This window comes from Phalacrocorax aristotelis, chromosome 2 (assembly GCF_949628215.1).
Source record: "Phalacrocorax aristotelis chromosome 2, bGulAri2.1, whole genome shotgun sequence".
In the NCBI taxonomy this organism is placed as follows: domain Eukaryota; kingdom Metazoa; phylum Chordata; class Aves; order Suliformes; family Phalacrocoracidae; genus Phalacrocorax; species Phalacrocorax aristotelis.
In genome coordinates this window covers 42,942,462-42,965,612 of record NC_134277.1, presented here as the reverse complement: position 1 = coordinate 42,965,612, position 23,151 = coordinate 42,942,462, and the positions used below count along the sequence as shown (strand labels likewise).

Genomic DNA, 23,151 nt, shown 5'->3' with positions numbered 1-23,151 from the left:
ACAGTGCATCTGAGACCAGTGGATCCAGTGATGACCTAGTTAACTTCTCCCAAAAGCATGCCAGTGAGTGGCTACAAAGTTTAGTGTACATGATGTAGAAATTCCCTGACTTCATCCTCTACAGACTCTCTGTTATAAAGCAAGACCCTAATCCAGCCACATGAACTTTACCTTTTGCCTGGTACTTGGTAAAAGCGCAGTAGGATCAGTCCTAGGGTGAATGGATGTGCAAAGCCCCCACACTGCAAGGTAACCTCACACGAGCCTCCTTAACAAGCCTATGGTCCCACAAAGCACAGTGCACATACTGTACAAGCAGTGCACTACAGACAACATTTCTGTGGTCTCCCCTGTCAGCCTGGGTTATAGGGTGGTTTACTATGAGTTAGGGACCAATATACTAGGAGCTCACACTTCCAATTTTCATGTTCGGCAGCTGGAAAGAAAATATTCTCAGCCAGAAAGTTCATTAACCTGGAGATTTTCCATGGCCAGGCTTCTTCTGTATTGCAGTAAGATGCAATTTTACATTTGGGTTATGATATTTTGAAGTACTTAATGTAGCTGGAAGCCAACAAATACCGGCTAACCTTACCACTGAGCCTGACAGAGTGTTGTTGTGCAAAATATATCCACTTTGAAATAAGAGGACTTTTAAAAATTGTTTATATTTAATACGGTGAAATTAAACACACAGAGTCAGACACACTAACTTCTATGTTCTTAACACTTAATACCTTAAAGAAGTGAGAAACAGGAAAGAGATTTAGGGATTTAGAGAGCAGCAGGGATTTACCATAAAGCCATCTGATTTCTCAGAAGGAAAAAAATCAAAGTTGAAAGTGAAATTGAATTAATCCCAGAAATATGTAATGCATGCCCCCCACTAATCAGACTATGGGGAGCACTCAACATAGATAGAGGAAGGTCCAATCAACCTTCAAAAGAAACAACATCCACTCTGAAGTCCTTTGACTCTTCCAGGTTCACTAAATTTGACCCAGAATACGTAAGTCTGGACAGGCACTGATCTCATAGGGCAGATCCTCAGAAGGTGTAAATCAGAGCAACTCCACTGACTTCAAAAGTCTGCGGAGTCTCTGGCTCCAGATGTCTGTGTGCAGACATGAATACCTGATTTCCACTTTAACACAGCTAGAAGAGCAGTAGGGGCTAAAGAAGTTGTTGCAGTTGTTGTTAGGTTAAAAATTAATTAAAATTAATAGCTGAAAATATTCTATATATTTTGATTAGCAGTTGAGATTTATCCCATACATTCAGGTTCAAAGTAATTTTCCTTTGGGCTTCAAAGCTCACTTTTAACTTCAGCCAGCTTCCACTGTCAAGTTTCCAGGATAAAGTTTAATAAGGTTTACTATTAAGAGTTAAGCCATTAATGTGCACTGCACACTTTTTCATGTATAGTGTGCATGCTGAAATGCAAGTCTTCAAAAGCAATGATCTGAATATTGTATTATGTCAGTCAAAAGCAGGTCTGTCCCAAATATCCCAATCAGAGCTATTTCAACCATTCAACAAGCTAATTACTTGTACTACGTTAGACCTTGCAGCTCCATCAATGTAAATTGCTTACACTCAGGCGACTAGGGTTGTTTTGATAGGGTTGTACATCATGAATAATTTTGTCAAAATACAGTGTTTCAAATATAAATGCCAGAAGAGATGTAACATGTAGGCTTATAGCCTCAAGTGCAATTGTCCGGCACATACGATGGTGCAGGCTCCACATTAACGTGCAATTCCAATTAAAAGTGATGCAAGAAAATAATACTGGGACCAAGTATTATCCCCTCATACACAGGGCTCTCTAAAATTTTAAATAATCCAGAATAAATTAACACAGAATAAATTCACTTAGCATGTAAGTAATATCTGAAGATGCTGCTATTAGCTAGTCTGTATAATTCATTTTGGAAGATGACAACGACTTTCTCTTTCTTTCTCATGTCACATCAATGAGCACGTCCTGCAAGGCCTTCTAAATATGCCTAAGAAGTATTTACTCTAACAGATCCCCAGAAACAGGCTTCCAAGATCCCTACTGAGGCTCCACAATTTCTGAAGAGTTCGGGGAAGAGAACGCCAGCTTAAAAAATGGGGGTTAGAAAGTGTTCTTCCTACAAATTCCTCCATCTCAACAGAAGCAACACTTCAGGTGCTTTCTGCCTTTATCAGTGAAGAATGAGTTCAATCCTCCCATCACCAATTGATCTTTCAGAAATTTGGATTCAATTCACCTTACATCATAACCTCCTATTCTTCCAAGAATTGCAGCAGAATCCTGTGATAACAATAGGAAAAGGAGTATACACACACGCCCCAAAAACAGCCTAGCATACTTTGAGTCTAGCTGGCAAATCACACCGAATTCTCACATAACCATCTCTGAAGTTTTGGTTCTGTTACTAACCATGTGCATAGTAAACTGGGGAGGCCTCACGCCATTACGAACTTTGATGAAAAGACAAAGCAAAGTACTGGACAGACTATTTTTGACAAGGTCAGGAAATAAGACTAATGCAAGAGAAAGAAAGGGAGGATACTGTATCTTGACACCTGCCTGGGTGGAAGGCAGAGCCAAACGTTGGGGAGGTTGGGAGGTTTTGCCCAAAACCTGCTGTCCCACCTAGCAGGAATCTGCTACTTTTTAGATTCTCCAGGAACAGAAAGAAACTGAAACATGTAATTGTAAGCAAGTATGAAGAATCAAACCTTGTACTGAATTAGGATCCATTGATAGCTCATCAATGCTATTGCCTTATTTGTTACTATTTTATTTGAGAAGATTTCCTTGAAAAGGTAATGTAACAAACCAGCAATTCATCAGCTCAATATAATAGCCAATTTTTAAAAGACACCTGCTGCCATCATCTTTTGTCCTGTATTTGGCCTTTTAAATCCAGCATTGGGGGTTTCCCTCCCACACGCATACTGTTCTAAGCAGCAACATACAATCTCCTGCTGCACCTACGGAGACTTGGAGGATCCACAGGCAGGAGTAATCTGGGTTACCTAATCCATAGCTCAATCAATTCTATTTGGGTGGCTGACAGAGAGCTCACTTTCAATTTACATCACGATTTTGCCTCACAGAGTTTCTTTCTTGCCAAAATGCCACTTCTGAGGTGCCACCAGCAACTCCTGTTGAGTAACGGAGACCACCGCACTCGGGGCAGGCTGAGAACTGAATGCTCCTCTGTGCCGTGCAGACGTGCCTATTGGCATAGATCACACACTTGGAGAGGCAGAGCTGACGGTACGCTGCTGAACCACTTCCCTGTGAATCATTTTTATTTCTGTGCCTTGACTCCTAAGTTTCCTCTCCCTCTCTTTTCAAATTGATGCTGTAATATGGTTACACTGTAAGAAATCTGTGTCTCGGTAGGTACAATATTCTGCAGAGCCATATAGCCCTCTGATATTTAGGAGACCGCTCCTGATTCATCAAGGTTTCCTTGATGAGGTACAATGGCTTGGTCAGGTCACAGGTCGCAGGCTGCAATTTCCTTTGCCTTTTTATTTGTATTAATCAGGAGTTTGGGGCCTGCGTATCTCCGGGTTCCCTCACCGGCTCCAGGCATCACTGCATTACAGCGGCACCTGGTGGGACTGGTCAGGCCTCGAAACCACCACTGCCCTGCGCTGCACAGGTCTGCACGTCAGACAGCGCCCAGACATTCATAACGAAATGAAAATTAGCATTGTTTTGTTCCTGCAGGTCTTTTACACATCTGCTGATGTGAAAAGTTCAAAATTAATATCACTGAACCCTGCCCTGGTATTTGCTAAAGAGATGCAAAATGCTGGACGGGGAACAGACTGAACTGCAAGCCACATCTTAGAAACAGCCTGCAACCAGAGGGATCTGGGAGATGCACCATGTATCACCAAAAGGAAAAAACCCCAAAAAATCTGATAAATAACTTGTCTCCAAGGCCTCTCAACTTTTGATTCATTAGCTATCATTTTAAAAATTTATAAAAATATATTAGAAGTAAAGCTCGGTTCAACCAGCTACATGTATTCTAGCAACAGAGTGACACATTGAGCCCTTTTCTTTTGATTACTGCCTTCAATCTCATCATTTTTATTTTATGGGACGCAAAGCATCAAATTCAGCTACAGAAATACAATGTTCAAAATATAGTGGCCAATAAATGTTTCATCTTTTTCACAAACTAGACCTTAAAGAGCTTCAGTTATTTATTTTTATAGCAGCAGCATACATATGTGTATGCCACAGTAAAGGATACTGATCTCTGAAGACCTCAGATTATCTTAAACTCCAGAAAATCAATATCAAATCCTGTGTTTATGGTAGTTTTTGTTATTTATTTTAGAGCCTAAGAAAGGGGACAGTGGAGGCTGCCAGTTTTGTAGAAAAAGAACCTAGCAAAGTTGCGGTCAGATTTATAGGTCAAACACTACATTACAAAAGAAACCATTTACCCCCAACAGCCAAAATCACTGTGGTTCGTCATAAGCAAAACATTTTTATTAAAAGTCCGCAGACTGTTACTATGCCTCATCTAATTACTTTAGTCCTTACACTACAGCCAATCCTGAGCTTGTGCAAGAAGCTTAAGGGCTCCCACACAGGTACAGCTGCCTTCAAGCAGCACTACTAGCAATTTGCAGATTGAAGCCAGAGCAGAGGGCGTTGCTGCGATCTCCAGATACTCATGCATGCATTTCAGCATACATGCAAATGAATACCAGCCATGTTAGACTGCTTTCAAGACTACCAGTTCTTGATTAATTTTTAAAAAGTGCAAGCTCATGACACAAATGAGAAGAGGGGGAAGAGGAAGGAAAAAGGAATAAAAGAAAAATTAAGGGAGCGTTATTCCTTGGAAACACTTGGATGGAGGGAACTTGAAAAGATAAAAGTAAGGATTTTTATCTCTTAGAAAAAAAACCTCCCTTTGAATCATGGTTGCCGAGCTAAGTGAAGAACTAAGTTAGGTCTACACTAAGTATAATTTTAAATCCCATATGAACGTAACTGGCTTAAGAACAAGAAGAAAAAGTCTTAAGGAGTGCACAAATTAAACTACAGAAATACTAGCTTAAAAGGAAAAAAAGACCATTAAAGTGAAGGGGCCTCTTACTATCGCCGCCTGTGCTTGACATACATTTTAGGACCAATCTCTCGCTGTTGTAATGATTTTCACGTATCTGAAATAAACCATTTAAAAGATAATTCTGGCTCTAAGCATCTCTCTTTTACCCTTAATTCTTCATACCAACATTAAAACGTTATAGAAAAACAGTGTGGCTACTATATAAAATGACCGTATACTCTTTAGATGAAATATTGTGATCTATTCCTGTGACAAGTGCAATAGATATGAAGAATTGTTAGAATGATTACAGGCACTGGAAGAGTCCTGCAGGGTAGAGACTAGAAACACTGACGGGAATCCTTTTAGCTTAAAGATGAGATATCTAATAGAAGGCATGTTTGAGGTTTGAGAAACAAGACAAGATATATTAGACGTTCCTATTTATAATTAATTTGCGGAACGCACTGCTACCACACCACACTGACATCAAAAGCACAGCAGGATTCAGATAAGGTTTAGGTAGATAACATGAAAATCAAGTGTTAGATCAGAGGAGATTTAAGAAACACAAGGGATTTAAGTCCTTTTGCTACACAGCACAGACCAAAGTCTAATTGACATGATTAAAACAAAAATACCATAATGTGAAAGATATTACAAAGTTTATTGTAGGGTTTTCTATACTTCTGTCTGAACTACCCAGCTCCAGCCTGCCTCAAAAGAAGGGACAGTGACTTAGAAGGACTACTGGTTTCATCTGGCATGGCAACCCCTACATTCATGTGTTCCTATCAGATAATCTGTGGTAACAAGACTGACAATGGATGGGTACCCATCCTAGGAAAAAAAAATATTCTATCATTCTACTTCTCAGTGCACTGAACTGAATTATGTTAGGTTAAGTGTTGTCACACTGAATAATCTCAGGCTGTATCAGATGTCCGAAGACACAACTCAGTATAACGTGTAGGACAGTGCATTCAAATTTGCTACAGATCTGACCTGAGAGTAAGGAAAAAAAGATAAACTTGAAGTCTAGTGAAACCTACAGTACCTAAAACAGTAGTAAAAACTACATTAGAATATTTTAATTTAAAATGCTGTCCAACTCCAGAAATAGAAATTGCTCAAAGATATACAAAACACCTGTCTCTCCTCTTTGTGTCTCTCCTCACCCTTTCTAAGTTCATTTAATCAACTGTGGTTAATGTCAAAGAAGTTCAAGGGCGTCTCATTAAAACAGTTGTAAGGGTAGGAGAAAGCCAAAGACCCCTTAGCTTCTTGGAAAATGTAGACATAATTGGTAAATGTTAAGAAGTCATTACAATGAATTGAAGCATGTAATTTTTTTGGTCTACAAGACATAAGAAGAAGCTACTACAACAGTTAGGAGTGGCAGTCTTGAGATTTCCCCACTTCTTGGAAGCTCAGGGTTGGTTTCCCTGATTTGGTTCTTCCCACAGAACAGAAGGCACAACCTGCCTCAGCTTTTCCTAAGATCACCATGATTTTTCATTGAATCTGAAATAGGTAGGAAAAGAGAAGACCCATATGCCTACAACACACAGAGTGGTCTTCAAACATTCATCCTTCTGCAGGAATGATTCTGTTTGCTGTTCTTACTCCTCCTTGTTATTTATAGCTACTAATAACAATTTTGAATAATTCTGTAAAAGTTACGTTGCAAAACAGTCACCTTTGCAGAGCTCACAATTTAATTTTAAGTACAACAACTCTGGGCAAAACATAAAAACAAGAAGAAGAAGAAACAGGGCAACAGAACATTGGGTAAAAGGCAAAATTCACAGCAAAAAGATTACACAGCAACAAGATTACACAACATCTCAAAACTGATGAAGGTGAGCGTATGTATTTCTATAGCTACTAGAGGTGTATTTCTATAGCTACTGGAGGTACACTAGAGGTGTACCACACCAAAGGAGTGATAGATAAATGAAAACAAGACAGTGAGTCAGCAAAGAGCTATCATTATAATTACCATAGATATAGTGACCTTGCACAAAAACAATACAGTGCACTAAAAAGCCTGATAAAAGAATGCTTATCAGCCCCTGCTTCCCATCATATATAGTATGAAAAGCACCCCAAAAAGTCATGACTTTCAGCTACCAGTTCCTTGCCATCAACCATTTCATACGTGCTGTGAGGGGATGACCAGAGTTATCCTGGGACTTAGCTTGCTCATCCCGAGGCTGGTGGGTCAGTCTGTTGTCCTATCCAGATCCCTTTACTGCTGTATCCCACTCACTTGCCAAAGATTACTCTGGGCATGTATTTTAACTGGCTCTGGCATTTGCTTGTAAGCTTAGGGCACAGATTTGTCAAACTCACTACCTAAGGCAGTGCGGCCGTGTTATGCCAGATACTCTCCAAATCCTACTGAGTACTTCTGAAACCTAGTTACTTTGTAAAGAGGCACAGCTGACAAAATTAAAACCATTGGTACTATTCCCTCAGCCTCTGGGTCCAAATTCTCTCATGACTTATAGTATTCTGCCAAAAAAAAACCAATCCACCAAAACCCTACTCTCTGTTCATCCATGTAACGTGTCTAGATGAAACATTTCATGCCCAACTACCCCAAATCCTTTAATATCCTTAGTGACTTTGAATGCACGTATTTCCAAACAGAAGGTGAGCAGAGCATGAGCAGAGAACACTTCTGCATGTGAAGGGCTCCTTTTCTTGACAACTACCCAACCCCACAGGCTGCAGGCAGCATGGTCCAGACACAGCGCGGACATCCTAACCGCTGACCCCCAGGTTTCTGAAGGCAGAGGAGAGCCCTGATGCCAGGTTGTCCCCGAGATGATGGTTAAGTGGATGTGGGTGCCAGTGAGGAAAAGTCCTGCATGAGCCACAGCCTGCCTTCCACCTCCCTCCTTCCAGGTACCCCATGGTCTTCTACCTGGGCAACCCTGTCCTCCCAAAGGTACAAACACAACGTCTAGTTACATGCAGATAGCTACTCACTTGTCTGAGAGCTTGCAGAATTGAGATCTGGGTCATTATTTTAGTATTTGCTTTTAAATTACAAAACTAAAACACGAATTTGGGGGCTTCACAAAATAAAAGATAATGCTTTTTGCCAGTCCGTGCAGCCCCATAGCTAACAAGTGTCAACAATTAGATTTCTAATCTGGCTTTTCATATGTTTATACAGAAATTCTCCAAAAGTAAATGGAGATCTGATGTTGACAGCTCCACATGCTTCCAGAATCCCCATATCATGCACAACAGGGTTTGATTTTAAAATGATAGTACTGTATTATTATACCATTCTGAACAATTTATTGCAGAATTAATGATGTTTATACAGCTCTTTCATTATCTTCTAAGACAAACAGGTCAATACTAGTTCATATAGCAAGTGCCAAGTATAACTTCCAAGGTGTAATTTAGCAGTCGCTGCTCTCAAGCAGCCACGTCCCTTCCCATTTTCTGCCACGGCAGTACTGCCATTTTGACCAGCCCCACGCTGCCTTCGCTCTGCAATGCTGCAAGTAGTTCACAAACAAACAACAAAATGTTGCTGGCACCATCTGCTCCTTGGAAACTTGCCAACCAGCCTCCAAACCACAGAGAGGAGCTTGTGCTGGGATTTACTCTGTACCCACCCTTTCTGGAGGTTCAGCTTTTGCTGCTGTCCTCAGTAGCCCTCCCAGCAGCTCTAGATAGAGTTTTGATCCTTTTATGGGAAAAAAATCTGCAATCTAACATTTTCCATCTTATTCATTGAGATGACCTCGTCTCCTCAGTTACAGAATATCTACTTTGCTGGGTCTGCAATGAACCGAAGCCGTAGAAGAACATTTTGTCTTCAGTAGTTACAGCTAACTTGAAGCTTGTGAGAATAAGTAACACATATAAAGGGAGTATTTTGGCAATCAGCCACTTTTTAGAAGAACAAAGCAGATCTTAAGCACACAGTGACATTCACCAGCATTTCAGATATGGAGTAGGGGCTCTGGTGTATAACTTTAATAATGGACAGTAAATAGACAGAAAGCTTGCAAAGGTGATGTCTCCAAATTGGGTGCAGACGCTAGAGACAAACTTCCTTATGAAAATGTAAAAGGATTTTTGACTACATGTCTTAATATCTCGGGGGGGGGGAGAAAAAAGAGGGGGAGCATGCTGTAGGGCTACAGGGAAAGAAAATCTTCCATAAATTCCATACTGAGATTGCTAACATTTATCTGAAATGCAGTTTATTGATTTATCATAATCAATAATAACTGTTTTATGATATCACGTATGCACATTTCACCCCTTTTATGTAACTTTCAATTAATGCACACAAAGCAACATTTTTTGTCCTACTATTTTTCATACCATAGCTTGTTTTTTTACTACAATTGGTATTGCATTGCTAATGCTTCTGCAAGGCTCTATTTGCTGTAGCTCTTGGCTGCCTGTGTACAATGGCAGCAGGCACTGGCTTCAGTGCTGTGACATATCTATTTAATTAACCCAGCTGTTGTATCTACAGTGTGAAGTACCTAGTGATGGTGCCACACAGGAAAGCGGGACTCATAAAAAAACCAAAAAAAATTACAGTGCCACTTTGAAAATGAAACACAGATAAAGTGTGCTTTAAAAAAAAACAACAGATAAACACATTCCTGTCTGTTTTGACAGGTCTCTACTACCCAGATACCATACAATATCATAGAATACTTTTTAAAGTACTGTTTCATATTTTAAATTCACCTCCATCTATAATAAAACGGGCAACTCATCTGCATGTAAACAAAACCAGACCATCTACTTGAAATAAAATAAAAAAATTAAACACCAACCATTTCCTGGTGGCAGGGTGCTTTTACCTATGTTTCTACAGCGTCCATTCTTAAAAGGGCTTCTGCATACCCTGGCGTAAGACATAAAGCAGGAACATCTCCCGAAGCAAGCGGATGCTGCCTTTTCCTTGAAAGTTCATAATACCAAAACCAACTGAACAAATTAGTCTGTTTATCGAGCCATCATTTTGCAGCACTCTGAAGGAAAGAAAAGAAAAAGGATTCACTGAAATTGAAAATTACATACCCATTGCACATGAACACTACATTAAATATAATTTAGAAAATACCTCCTGCGCATCATAAGAGTTGGGCAACAAAATGAGTCAGTTGTGCCAATGAAAAGAACACAAAAAAGAACAGCACCAAACCCACTTCCTCTGAGATGTGCGGTCCATACAGACACACTGGTTGGTACATATGGGTGAAATGAGTTAATTGCTTTGGAAGAGCAGCAGCCACTGGAACTACATCCACATTCGAGGAGCCCTCCTGACCACAGCAGCTGGGACAAAGGGGACATGGCAGCTTCAATAGCCACTCTGCTCCTTCATCAACATAGAGAACTGCTGCTCACGCTCCAGATGGAAATTAACTATGTTACATCAAGTAAGCAATTCCTCGCTCTTCTTAAGTGGCTGTCAGATTCCTTCTCCCCAGAGAGCTGAGGGGTCTGTCAGAAGATCCTGACTGAGGGCATTTGAGTTATTGGTGCCAAGGTACTCAGTGCATACCATCCATGGTTTCTCCACACCATTGGTGATGAATGCAGAAGAGAGTCCTGTTTAATGACACACCTACCTTGTGAAGCTACCACCAAAACCATTTTTCAGGCTCAGCCTCATGGTCTTAGGGTGTCCAAGCACTAGAAGACAATTAGTCAGAAAACCTTTCTGACTGTGAAGGAGACCCATCTTTACTCACTGCTAGTCCACAACTGAATCGTCAAAGCCTGTGATTATCCCCTGAACTCAGGCTAACCTTTACTCTCAGTGAAGAACTAGAAAAATAAAGAAGATTACAGCAATGGTTTGCACAGAAGTGACCAACACCTGCTGTACCACCCCTACAGTACACAGCTTTGCTCTGCCTTGCAACTCAGAGCACACACTGAGAAGCATTTTCACACCAACTTCTTACAAACACATGGTTTTCCCAGGCATAAATGCACTAAATGGGCACAACTGTGCCATGGAATGAAACCTGGAGATTTCATTTCAAAAGCACACTTAGCCTTTGTACTAGGGTAAGGCTTCTACGAAAAAACCTCTCCAAATACTCTAGAATATAGGTAGTTGAAACAGATACTGGTAGAGTAATACAGTCTTAACATAATTTATTGAAGTTTAAAAAAATGGTTTTTGTTGATGAAAAGATCTAAACCTTGCAGAGTTGCTGTTCTCACAGCAATGGCAAGTAAAAAGAGAAGGGAAAGCTGCCTAACATCACCTAGTCTCTTACACTCTTGGCTACCACAGCTACAAGTTTTCCCAGGATTTAGGTATAGCTGTAGTGTCTACTGTCATTACAAACTATATATTAGTCTAGCTTTACAGAATCACAGAATGACAGGATGGCGGGGGTTGGAAGGACCTCTGGAGATCATCTTGTCCAACCCCCCTAATTGAGCAGGCACACCTAGAGCAGGGGGCACAGGAAAGCGTCCAAGCGGGTTTTGAATGTCTCCAGGGAAGGAGACTCCACAACCGCCCTGGGCAGCCTGTGCCGCTGCTCTGGCACCCTCACAGTAAAAAAGTTTTTCCTCATATTGAGGTGGAACTTCCTGTATTCCAGCTTGTGCCCATTGCCCCTTGTCCTGTCCTTGGGCACTATTGAAAAGAGCCTAGTCCCATCATCCTGACACCCACCCTTTAGATATTTATAGGTATTTATGAAATCCCCCCTCAGTCTTCTCTTCTCCAGGCTGAACAAACCGAAGTCTCTCAGCCTTTCCTCATAAGGGAGATGCTCCAGTCCCGATTATCTTCGTAGCTCTCTGCTGGACTTGCTCAAGGAGTTCCACATCCTTCTTAAACTGGGGGGCCCAAAACTGGACACAGTACTCCAAATGTGGTCTCACTAGGGCAGAGTAGAGGGGGAGGATAACCTCTCTCAATCTGCTGGCCACACTCCTTTTAATGCATCCCAGGATACCGTTGGCCTTCTTGGCCACAAGGGCACAGTGCTGGCTCATGGTCAGCTTGCTGCCCACCAGTGCTCCCAGGTCCTTATTAACAGAGCCGCTTTCCAGTAGTTCACTCCCCAGCCTGTACCGGTGCATGGGGTTGTTCCTCCCCAGGTGCAGGGCCTTGCACTTGCTCTTGTTGAATTTCATCAGGTTAGCCTTGGCCCAGCTCTCCTGCCTGTCCAGGTCTCGTTGGATGGCAGCACAGCCTTCTGCTGTATCAGCCACTCCTCCCAGCTTGGTATTATCTGCAAACTTGCTGAGGTTACAACTCTATCCCATCATCCAGGTCACTGATGAATATATTAAACAGGACCAGACCTAGCACAGACCCCTGGGGAACACCACTAGTGACAGGCCTCCATCGATCACTACCCTCTGAGTTCTGTTGTTGAGCCAGTTATCAATCCACCTCACTGTCCATTCATCCAACCCACAATTCCTTAGCTTGCCTATGAGGAGGCTACAGGAGACAGTGTTGAATGCCTTGCTGAGGCCGAGACAGACAACATCCACTGCTCTCCCTTCATCAACCCAGCCAGTCACACCATCGTAGAAGGCAATCAGGTTGGTCAAGCATGATCTCCCCTTGGTGAATCCATGTTGACTACTTCGGCTAAGCTTCTTGTCCTCTACATGCCTGGAGATGACCTCCAGGATGAACTGCTCCATCACCTTTCCAGGGATGGAGGTGAGGCTGACTGGCCTATAGTTCCCCAGGTCCTCCTTCTTGCCCTTTTTGAAGATGGGAGTGACATTTGCTTTCCTCCAGTCCTTGGGCACCTCTCCTGTCCTCCACCACCTTTCAAAGATGATGGAGAGTGGCTCAGCAAGAATATTCGGCAGTTCCCTCAGCACTCGCAGGTGCATCCCATCGGGGCCCATGGATTTGTGACGATCCAGTTTGCATAGGTGATCTCTGACCCAGCCTTTCTCAACCGATGGTAAGTCTTCCTTTGTCCCAATTTGTCTTCTCTTCTCTGGGGGCTGAGATGCCTGAGGGCCAGCCTTAGCAGTGAAGACCGAGGCAAAGAAGGCATTCAGTAACTCTGCCTTCTCTGCATCCTGAGTTACCATGGCCCCTTCCTTGTTCAGCAGTAGGCCCACTGTATCCCCAGTCTTCGTTTTACTGCTGATGTATTTAAAGAAGCCCTTCTTGTTATATTTGACATGCCTTGCCAGATTTAATTCCAAGTAGGCCTTGGCCTTCCTCATCGCATCTCTGCACACCCTGACAACATTCCTATACTCCTCCCAAGTGGCCAGTCCCTTTTTCCACATACTGTGAACCTCCTTTTCCCATTTGACTTTCTCTAGAAGCTTTACATACACTCTCACACATACCTATAGCTAGGCAGACAGATAGATATAAAGCAACTTGCCTGCAAACTTAGAGTGGAATCAAAATGGCAAATTTCTACCTACAATACAATCTTGTGTCATCTGTTATAGTCACGATCCAGGTGAAGAAATCCTATACTAGTATTTTATTTTCAGCAGTGTCTGAACAACTGAAGTTTCTTGCAATACTTTACCTAGGGTACCTATCCAGAAATCTGTAAATTAATAGAGATGCACCTACATCTATTTCTGGTGTAAGATGTAACACAAACCTGGAAGCCAATTAACTGCAAAGAAAAACATTTTGATTGAAGCTGATTTTCAAAGCACTCAAAAGACTGCATCCCCTGCAAGTAAGAGCAGAAGGAAAAATACAAACAGAAAAAATCTCTATGACAAGACCATCCTACAAATGCAGACCTAGAAATGCACTGACCTTTCCTATGACCCTTTTAGAAGAGTGACTTTTGTGAAGTCTTTGGTTTTGTAAGCACAGCATTTTAGCGCATTTCCCGAACCAACAATATGCTTTCTAGCTCTTCCCCGAAACAAACCAATCCATACAAATATTTGAAGACTATTTTCTTCATTCTTGCAGTTTGAATTCACTACAGTTCACCTTCAGCAGTACCTTCTTAGAAGATGATGCTGAAAGGAAAGTTCTGATGTCTCACTCAACTTCTTTGGGACTACTGCTACACAACACATCAGTCCACTCAATAATGCAATTCAGAATCTCCAGAAGACGACATTTACAACCTTTATTTTAACAGAACTGAGTGACTGGGGTTCTGTAAATAAGGGGTGAACTCTCACTCAGCTATTCAGATTGGCACATCTGCTAACAACAGATCTCCCAACTGTTAAATCCCCAAGCTACATTTTCAGTTTGATCCAGTGGGAAAAATCCTTCTCATTAGGGTCACGTTCAACAGGGGTACTAACTGGTCTCATTATTCTTAGTAGTTTTTAGGAAGACAAAATAGTGATCCCAAAAAAACAAGAAACAAGGGAAATATCAGCTCCTCAGAGCTTGTTCCTTTGCCTCCACTATTGTTTAGAATTCTTCAGCACTTGAGGACCTACTCTTCTCAACAGCAAAAAATATCACCTTACCCAAGAACTCAACCCAGCTGCAAATAGCTAGTCAACATCAAGAAATTTCAATGTTTGATTCATCTCAGCACCCAAAATCTGCAGTCAGATCAAACCTCTAATTTGTGTCTGCAATATTTGTTTGCCACTGCTGTGCTGGGGGAAAAAAAAAAAAAAAGAAAAAAAAAGGAAAAACTTCTAAAAGCGAAATGGCAAAAGATTTTATAGTGGACATTGTGCGATATATACCTCAGCATGAATCATTAAGAGCAAAGATGAAAACAAAAATTAAAACCAAGTCAGCAAAACACTTTGATTACTGTGACTAAAGAGTTTGAATCGTTACATCATTTACTTTTTCTAAACCAATTCACCCACTTTATAGTTGAAACTGGCAGAATAAAAAGTAAAAAATGACTGCTGTAAATGCCAGTAAAAATTAATGAAGAAACTGTTAAAAAGTAAATAAATCAGAAGAGAAATAATGAAAATTCTTACATACATTCAGAAATCTGCAAAAGCAAACAAAACACTAGTGCTAAAGTGAACTACTCTACCTTTCTCAGTAAGGTTTCTTTAATAAGGCGGCAACTGGTGGTTAGTTCAAGATAAGCAACAACACTGATGTAAAGTTAATTTCACTGTAAGTTTAGGTTTTCATCCTACCATTTTCTTGCCTATATATTTCAAACAGGTTTCCCTTCCGCAGAATTGCGAGGAGATATTCTTTCCCTTTCTTGTTAGTTTTTGTATTTGTCCAACTTAGTTGCAAACCAAGCACTTCAGGCTCAACTCTAGAGGAAACTTATGTTACTCTTAGCTGCCTGATCCCAATTCAAGCTAAACCTACAGAAGCATCCTTAATATTTGGCTGATGCCAGGCACTGTAGACCCTCATTCTCTCCTTGCCTTCTCCACATTTCACCACACTGGCAGAATCAGTATCAAAATGGGGAAACTAACAGAAGAACACACTCCAGTATAGTCTTTTCCAGTATTTCTTAAAATAACAGAGGTAATCCTGCCCATCACAATAATTCCTAAGCAGGTTACTGTGTTTTAGAAGTGTGTGCAGTCCTGCAAAACACAACACCTCTGCATTTGTCAGTGGTAGGAAAAGGTTCCTTCCTGAGCCCCAGGACAGTCTGACTGGTTCATCCCGTTATTGCCATATTGTCATGCAATAACCTACCCCTGTTTCACTAGGGCACCATAAATCAGGCCCAGCATTCAGGGAGGCTGTAAAACCATCAATTGCAGAGAGTCTGTGTCCAGCGAAGGTCTAGTGAGAATGATCTGAAAAAACTAAGAGCAGGGAACTTTACCCCTGTCATCTGCTACACACAGAGGCGAGCCCAAAATTGCCAATACAAGGGCCTGACGTCTACTGGGCACCTGTGAGGAAGCTCAGGTGCAACCTTTCCACTCCAGAGGCCTCTCTTGGCGTTCATTTTTATCGGCTCCAGTGCAATATTTTCAAAACCTCCCCCTGGGTGATGTCCTTCAAGCCTTTTCTAGGTATCCAGTCTCAAATTCGATTTTCCTCCTTCTATTCTCTTGATTCTTCAAAGATCATTCCAGAAACCTGATTTGATTAGAAGTCTCTTTTAACGTAAGCAATTCATCCTCACACACACGGAGCTGTTGATTCACCTTTTCTTTAATTTCATTTTGCTGGCTTTCATTTGAGCTATCTCAATTTTAACCTCTGTAAAAGCTCCATCTACCTTGTTTACTGTTTCTGTGATTTGAAAGATCTCCTCCATTAAGTCCTTAAGCGACAACTCTGTGGACATTTTTGGCTCCAGCTGTTTGTCAGGAGAGGTCAGCCACCGCCTCGGTCTTTTATTTGTCTGGAGCAACATTCAAATTGTTTTTAGAGCAATTGTTTTCTTCCTATTTCCTGCCATCACTGCTCGAAAATAATAACAAATTATCTCATTTCTAAGGAGGGTTTTATCTCTTTACTTCATTATCAAGGGCAGGGAGCAAGACCGTTTCAGAGGTTGGTACCCTGCACAAATTTCCTGGAGTCTTGCTTGAGGAGTAATAGTGCAGTAACAGTTAAAAGTGATTTTCTACATGCATACAGCATCCTGCAAGACAGCACTTCAGGGTGGTCAGAAAATTCACCTTCTTAAAATCCTGCTAGGCAGGTAAGTATTAGATCTTATAAACAAGAAAACTGGTAGCGAAAATACAGCATTAAAAACTTACACACAAAACCAAGCTTTATTCCCCCCCCTTTTTTTTTTCCAGCTTCTGTCCGCAGGATCAGTTCCTCAGCCGTACAGGAAGCCTGGGGCAGATCTGGAAATAGAAGGTTTCCTGGCTTGATACGTAGTTGCCAAACTATCTTCTCTCCCCTAAACGCATACAAAAACGTGCTCAAAGGAAACCAGCCAACACACAGAACTGATGAAAGACTAGTTTCAGATCAGAAAAGGGCTTTTCTCAAACAAACCTTTATACTTTGGTCTATTATTTCATCCATCAATCAGTTGATAAGGAAGATACAGACACTTAAGATGTGCAGTTGAGTGGGGGTTGTTTGTTTTTTAAACAAATCTTTTATTTTAAATCATACCCCAGCTGTACAAAACCCACCTGAAAATTAGCATACTGTAGATTAATATTTTATACTAAAAACCTACATTTTTTTTTAATTATGAGCACACTGTTCCTTCCCCCCCCCCCCCATGCACAAAAAGTATCACATTCATATTTGTGCACTGCCATACAAACACTCAAAAATGCAGACCACTGAAGCTCATATAATTTATGATGGGATTCACCCAATTCAGTGCTAGGTAACTACGAGTTAGTCAAAAAGTGCAGACTCCCTCCGCAGCCAGCCCAGCCAGCCTGCCCTCCCAGGGCAAACGTATCCCACCTTTACTGGACACTTTTCTGCAGATGAGACAATCCCTTCTCTACAGGGCCCCTTCCTTTCCATGACTGAGCTGAAAGGCTGGACAACTAGCTTATATGTGATGCCTAATTTTTAAACAGCTAAATTGGAAGTGAAAATGAATCTCACTCTTGTACACTTTTTCCCAAGTGGATTCATTTGTAGTTTTAACATTAATTTTCTGACACTTTAAGGGGTGAAGCTGTGTTTTTTATTAGAAGCTATTTTTCTAACACTACAAAAATCTTTACCACATCAAAAAACCGTTTCAGCACTACCTACAAATTACTTTGACCTGCAATACACTAATAACATTATTGGAACTTTCTTACACTACAAACCTGTGATTCTTCTCAAAAAGAAATCCAAAGTCAGATTTCTAACCTAGTAAAGGACACCTAACTATACAGATTTTAAAATACTTAAGTGATTTACAAAGCTCCACAGAAATACCCTGACAGACATTTTAGATTACTGACCTTTCACTTACTGGAGGCAAATATTTGCAGAGAGAAAATGGATTATCAGATTGTTTCATATAAAAATTCAGGCCAGTTTCTTTGTAAGAATGCTAATGAAGACACACATTTGTCTTTTTCCATCACAAATTAGCATTTTAAGAGTAAAACCTCTTACCAGAAAGAGTACCTTGATGTAAAGTCTTAACATATACCCTTGATCAAAGGATTATGAATTCTTCCAATAGTAATTACAAACCTCTAAACTGGGGAGTGAAAAAAACAAACAAACAAACAAATACCCCACACCCCGTAGGTGTACATAAAAAAGACTCACAATTTTTATTTTGGAGATTTAATCTATACACAAACAAGCAAACAAGGAAATTTTAATACTTTCTTCTTGCATAAAAAAATTAAACAAACACGTTTTATCTATCCTGGTGCAATCTATTTGGTAAGTCATAAAAAATAAGACAAGCCAGCTGGGTCTTGAGTCCCATTCTCACTGGGGCCCCTTTTCGTTGCCAGAACAGTGTAAAGCAGCCTCTGTGTAAAAGAAACGAAGCCCAGATGAACGTATGGCAGAGCACAGTGATTCTATAGTCGTAGCTATTAGGAGAAATCCAGAACAGGATGTAGGAAAATCGTACAAGCTGAATCTAAAGAGACAGAGGCCACATCTGGATAGAAGATTAAATGCAAGTGTGCTATATATATACAGGACAGAAAAATAAAATTACTTGGACCTAAACTGAAACATATCACAGTGATGACACAAAGAATAAACAGCAGCGCTATGAGCTATGTTTGCTTACCAAGCAAGGAATGAAACTTTATGAAAAATTATCATTTAAAATGATCATAATGCTGGGATACAAAACCAGTACATTTACAGACTGATATTTCTAATCTTTACTTACTGTGTGCAGTAGTGATTGTATAAAGTAAACCACTAAAAATTCTTAGCCAAGCAAAAAGACTGATAATTTAACTCCGTGGCTTGGCTTCCAAAGACTATTGCAAAGTTCAGTAGCTGCACAGTCAAATAAATCTTTGGACTACAGCCTTTTTTTTTTTTTAGAAAATGGTAAATATGGTATTTTCTATATTATATACCAGAACTACAGTCACAACCCAAGAATGTAGATCTTTCACCCATTCATTACAGAAAATATTGCTTGAGGGAAACTGCTTTAAACTGATTTATGTGGTAGACACAGAAAGACAACCCAGTCAAATTGGACAATGTGGCAGATGGTAATGGATTTATGCATATTTATGTAGCATGTATTTACTTGTCGACTTTGTTATCCGTCTTTTGCCCCTTCCAAAAGTAGATTGCAATTTATAACAACTGTGATACTGTGACTGGCTGACACTCCCTTCGCAGCCCTTTCCTCTGGACAGGCTAAAAAGCAGCATGCTTTGTGCAGCTATTTTAATTGTTTTACAGTTTTATTACAAAACATCCTGTCTGTTACACTTGCTTCCTGAGGCTATCATAACAATGTTAGTTGCTACTGCTTAAACCTGCCTCAGGGTATCTGTTTTTACAGTTACAATTAAAGTCAGTAAGTAGTTCACCAACATGTTAACATAAATTTGTCTTTTAATTTATTTGACCTTTTAAACTAAGCAAGTAACTCACTGAGGTAAGGGATGCACAAAGTTCAATCATTATCATACATTTTTTACAATAATGTGCTTTCTGGTTCTTCTCCACCAAAACATTCAAGTGTTCAGTTGCAAGTGCTTTTAGTTATTCTAAATTACTTCAGAAAAGGCAAAATATATTCACATTGCGTTTAATATGCTTATGTTTTACACAACACTAATGCATATAGCATCAGTGTAATCTTTAAAATTCATAACAAACAGAGCAACCTGAGAACAGTTTCTAAAACCTTGATGCACTAAAGCGGCTACACACTTACACACCCTTACATTACTAAGGATTGTTTACAGAACACAACAAAACTGATGTCAAAGCAGAAACCAGGAGGATCCAGATAACCAGAAAACAGCAAACTGCTTCAGTTTTGATCCCATTTTCTCATGCAGACACAGTAAATGTGAAAAAAAAAAAGTTATCAAAAACTTCTGAGACCCTTGGTTCTGATTCAAAAATGCAGCCCTATACCACTGCACCTTACACTCATCTATAGAAAACGATGCAAAAATACCTAGACACACCCTTAAGTATTTTGGATAACATAAATATGTTCATACATAAAAAAATTAAATGTTATAAATAAATGTAGTTTTATACTGATTACTTATCAATCTAAAGTATATTTAAATAAGCCTCCCAAGCTGGAGGGAAAATGTCCAGGCAGGGTTTTCGGACTACTTCAACTAAGTCACTTTCAAGCTAACTCTAAACTAATCTGGCACAACTTCCCCATGTGCTTGATAAACATGCCCTTTGTCTATGGGCATTGTGAGCTGCTTTAGTCTATCTAAAACCCTGCTAAGAGGAGGGGGGTACCACCCACCTCAAGAGCACTCCCTGGTAAATTAGATATGGGGGGATGGTGAAGAAAGACTCATCAAATGGTCATTTACTGTTAGAGCCATTTAGTCTCAAGTGAGAGGCAATAGACAGGAGGCAGAGAGGGAGGGAAGGTTGGGGAAAAATGCTAAAAAGGGAAAAGATGAAATGAAAACAGGAAAACAGCCAATACCATCTCATAAAAAATAAATCCTCATTAAAAAAAGGAGGGAAGTACTCATACACTCCCTTCTGGGTGATTAAAGTGTTCAACTCCTTTTCTTGCAAACTTCTGCCGTGATGACCAAAGCCTTAAACTGTCACTGCCATCCTCCTCCCAAGTTCCCAAACCTCTCTCAGCTGCAAAAGCCCTTACCCAGCTGTGCTCCTGAGCATCTACAATCTCCAGCCTTTGTCTTTCTGCAGTGCAGTCATCAACAATTAACATGAGTATTTGCACCAAAAAGATAACTTTGCCGCAAAAAAATAGTTTATTTCTGGTTTGGGGGTGGGTGGGTGGGGAAGATATTTTCAACAAATTTAATTTTGCTATCAGCAATAAAATCAATTTTGCAACTATTCTGTTCTATTTTAGCATCTGATAGCGCATATCATCCTTCTAGATATGCAATACAATGACAACAAACAAAAAACACCCCACCACAAACCCCAACCCAGACCAGTTACGTATCTTTGTTTCCCCTGTGCTGCCAGCAGAACATCCAAGCTGCCACGGGATTTAGTGCAGTGAGCTGTGGAAATAAGAAATCAGGCTGTGCCTCACCTTAGCACTGAGGCCACACAATATGAAGAAAAATGCTACGGCTGGAAGTGGTCATCGGTCAATTACTCACCCTTTAAAATCCTATTATCTTCCAATTCTGCCGAGGAAAAAAAGGCACTGCTGAACACAGAAAGGCAGATCAAACACTATCTTTTTAACCAAATGTGTCCGAAAGAGGTTGTCTTTCCATATGCTGCCAGTCACCCAGGCGAAAGGCTTGGTTCTGACTGGGTGGCTCATAGCACCAAGTGAAGTTAATGGTATTTTAAGAAGAAAGGTGTATGTGGCAATATTTGGCTTAAGGCTGTTTAGCACATTGTGGCTACAGAATAAGCAACAGAGATGAGTTCTAGATAAAGCAGATAAAAGGAATGCAAAACCTAGCCAAAAGAAAGACTAATGCCTATCAGGTAAAATGCAAAACTATGTGTCAAGAAGTCTATTCAGTAATGAGGCAGCAAAACAGATTCAAAATATATTTCTATCAGAGTGTAAGATCAGTGCCCTTGCCATTACAGAAACCTGCTTGAGTGCACCCACATTGGTATACACCTTTCACGCTGCTAATGACATAAATTATAATAGAGCAAGACTATCAGATGCCATTCTGCTCCAGAGCAAGATGAAAAGAATAAAGCTTTTCTCTGGTATAAAATGAGATACACTATTTTACAAGTTGGCCACCAATACTATATTTATCCCACAGTCTGAACTCCAAAGATCTTCAGAACGTTCTCCCCGCCACCCTCCCAACCCCATTTACATCTCGACAAGAAAAGCATTTTAACATAATTAAAATGAGGCCACTGCAGAAGGACTGAATTTTTCCCTGCCCTAAGGAATGACACTGCATCACATATCACGTATAACCTGAAGGCAAGCAAAGGAGGCTATGAGATCCAGCACAGCTCCCCAGAGCTCACCAGTCCACAGGACCACAAGAGAAGGAAAACCAGGGCGGAAAGGTATGTGGTTAAAGCTCCTCTTCTCTGGCAATAACGGCCTGAGGGATTATTTCCCAGGGACAGAAGCCCTCTGCTGGTCAAGACTTTTTATAAAATGATTTACAGTGACTAAATGCACACAGGTTTTAATTTATCACTGGTTTTCCAACATCAAAGTAGAGCTGTGAATGAGAAATGCAAGAACACATTTCACATTCCTTATGAGGAAAAATCAGCTAACCAGATTACAGCAATCTAATCTTCTTTGTTGTTCTTATTAACTGGGTAACTTCTGTTTTGTTATTTCAAAAAATGCCGTTCACTCCATAGTTAAAATGTAATCACTTTTAAAAAGTGTTCATGACTTAAACAGTCCTGACCTCACATATATACTTGACACCTCTTTCACTGTTCACACAAGAATGACAAGTACCACTCAGATAAACCATGTTACCAAGATAAGTGGTCAAGCCTGCAATTTGTTCTCCAGCACAGATGTTTAATATTTAAATGTATTAATTTTTTCAAAATGTTTAATATTTAAAATTGGTATTGGGCATTTTAATTGTACTTAGGCTTCCAAAATTATCTTTAAGCATAAAACAATGCATTAAACTTCCCATGAAACTAGAATATTGGTCTTTAAAGCAAATGAAATTTATTTTTGGCTTTGACTGTTACGGGGCTTGGTAGCTGTAGTATTGAGATTGGCTAACTGTATTTTTGGTACCTCGTTCATAAGTGAAATTATTCTCCTGCGAGACATGGATAAACATACATCTTTTTAGACCCACCCCTCAAGCTCAACAGAAAGGACTGAATTAATTCTTGATTTCTGCAAGAAATCAAAAGCTTCTTCTGGCCAAAAAAAAAGAGCCTCTGTAGACAAGTCAATCTTTGGATACACAGATTTTATCATGCACACAAATACACAAACATACACAATCCCTTGCCTCCACACCACCCTACAGCTGTTATTATTTATTTAGTGTTATTACCAAGATGCCAGGGGACTTTAGTCAAGAGTCA

General features: G+C 40.3%; 1 protein-coding gene across 5 annotated transcripts in view; it reads right to left on the bottom strand.

Annotated features, from left to right (window-relative positions):
* Positions 1–23,151, bottom strand: part of RARB (retinoic acid receptor beta) — a 337,838-nt gene that overhangs the window by 274,520 nt on the left and 40,167 nt on the right. The window lies entirely within an intron of this gene.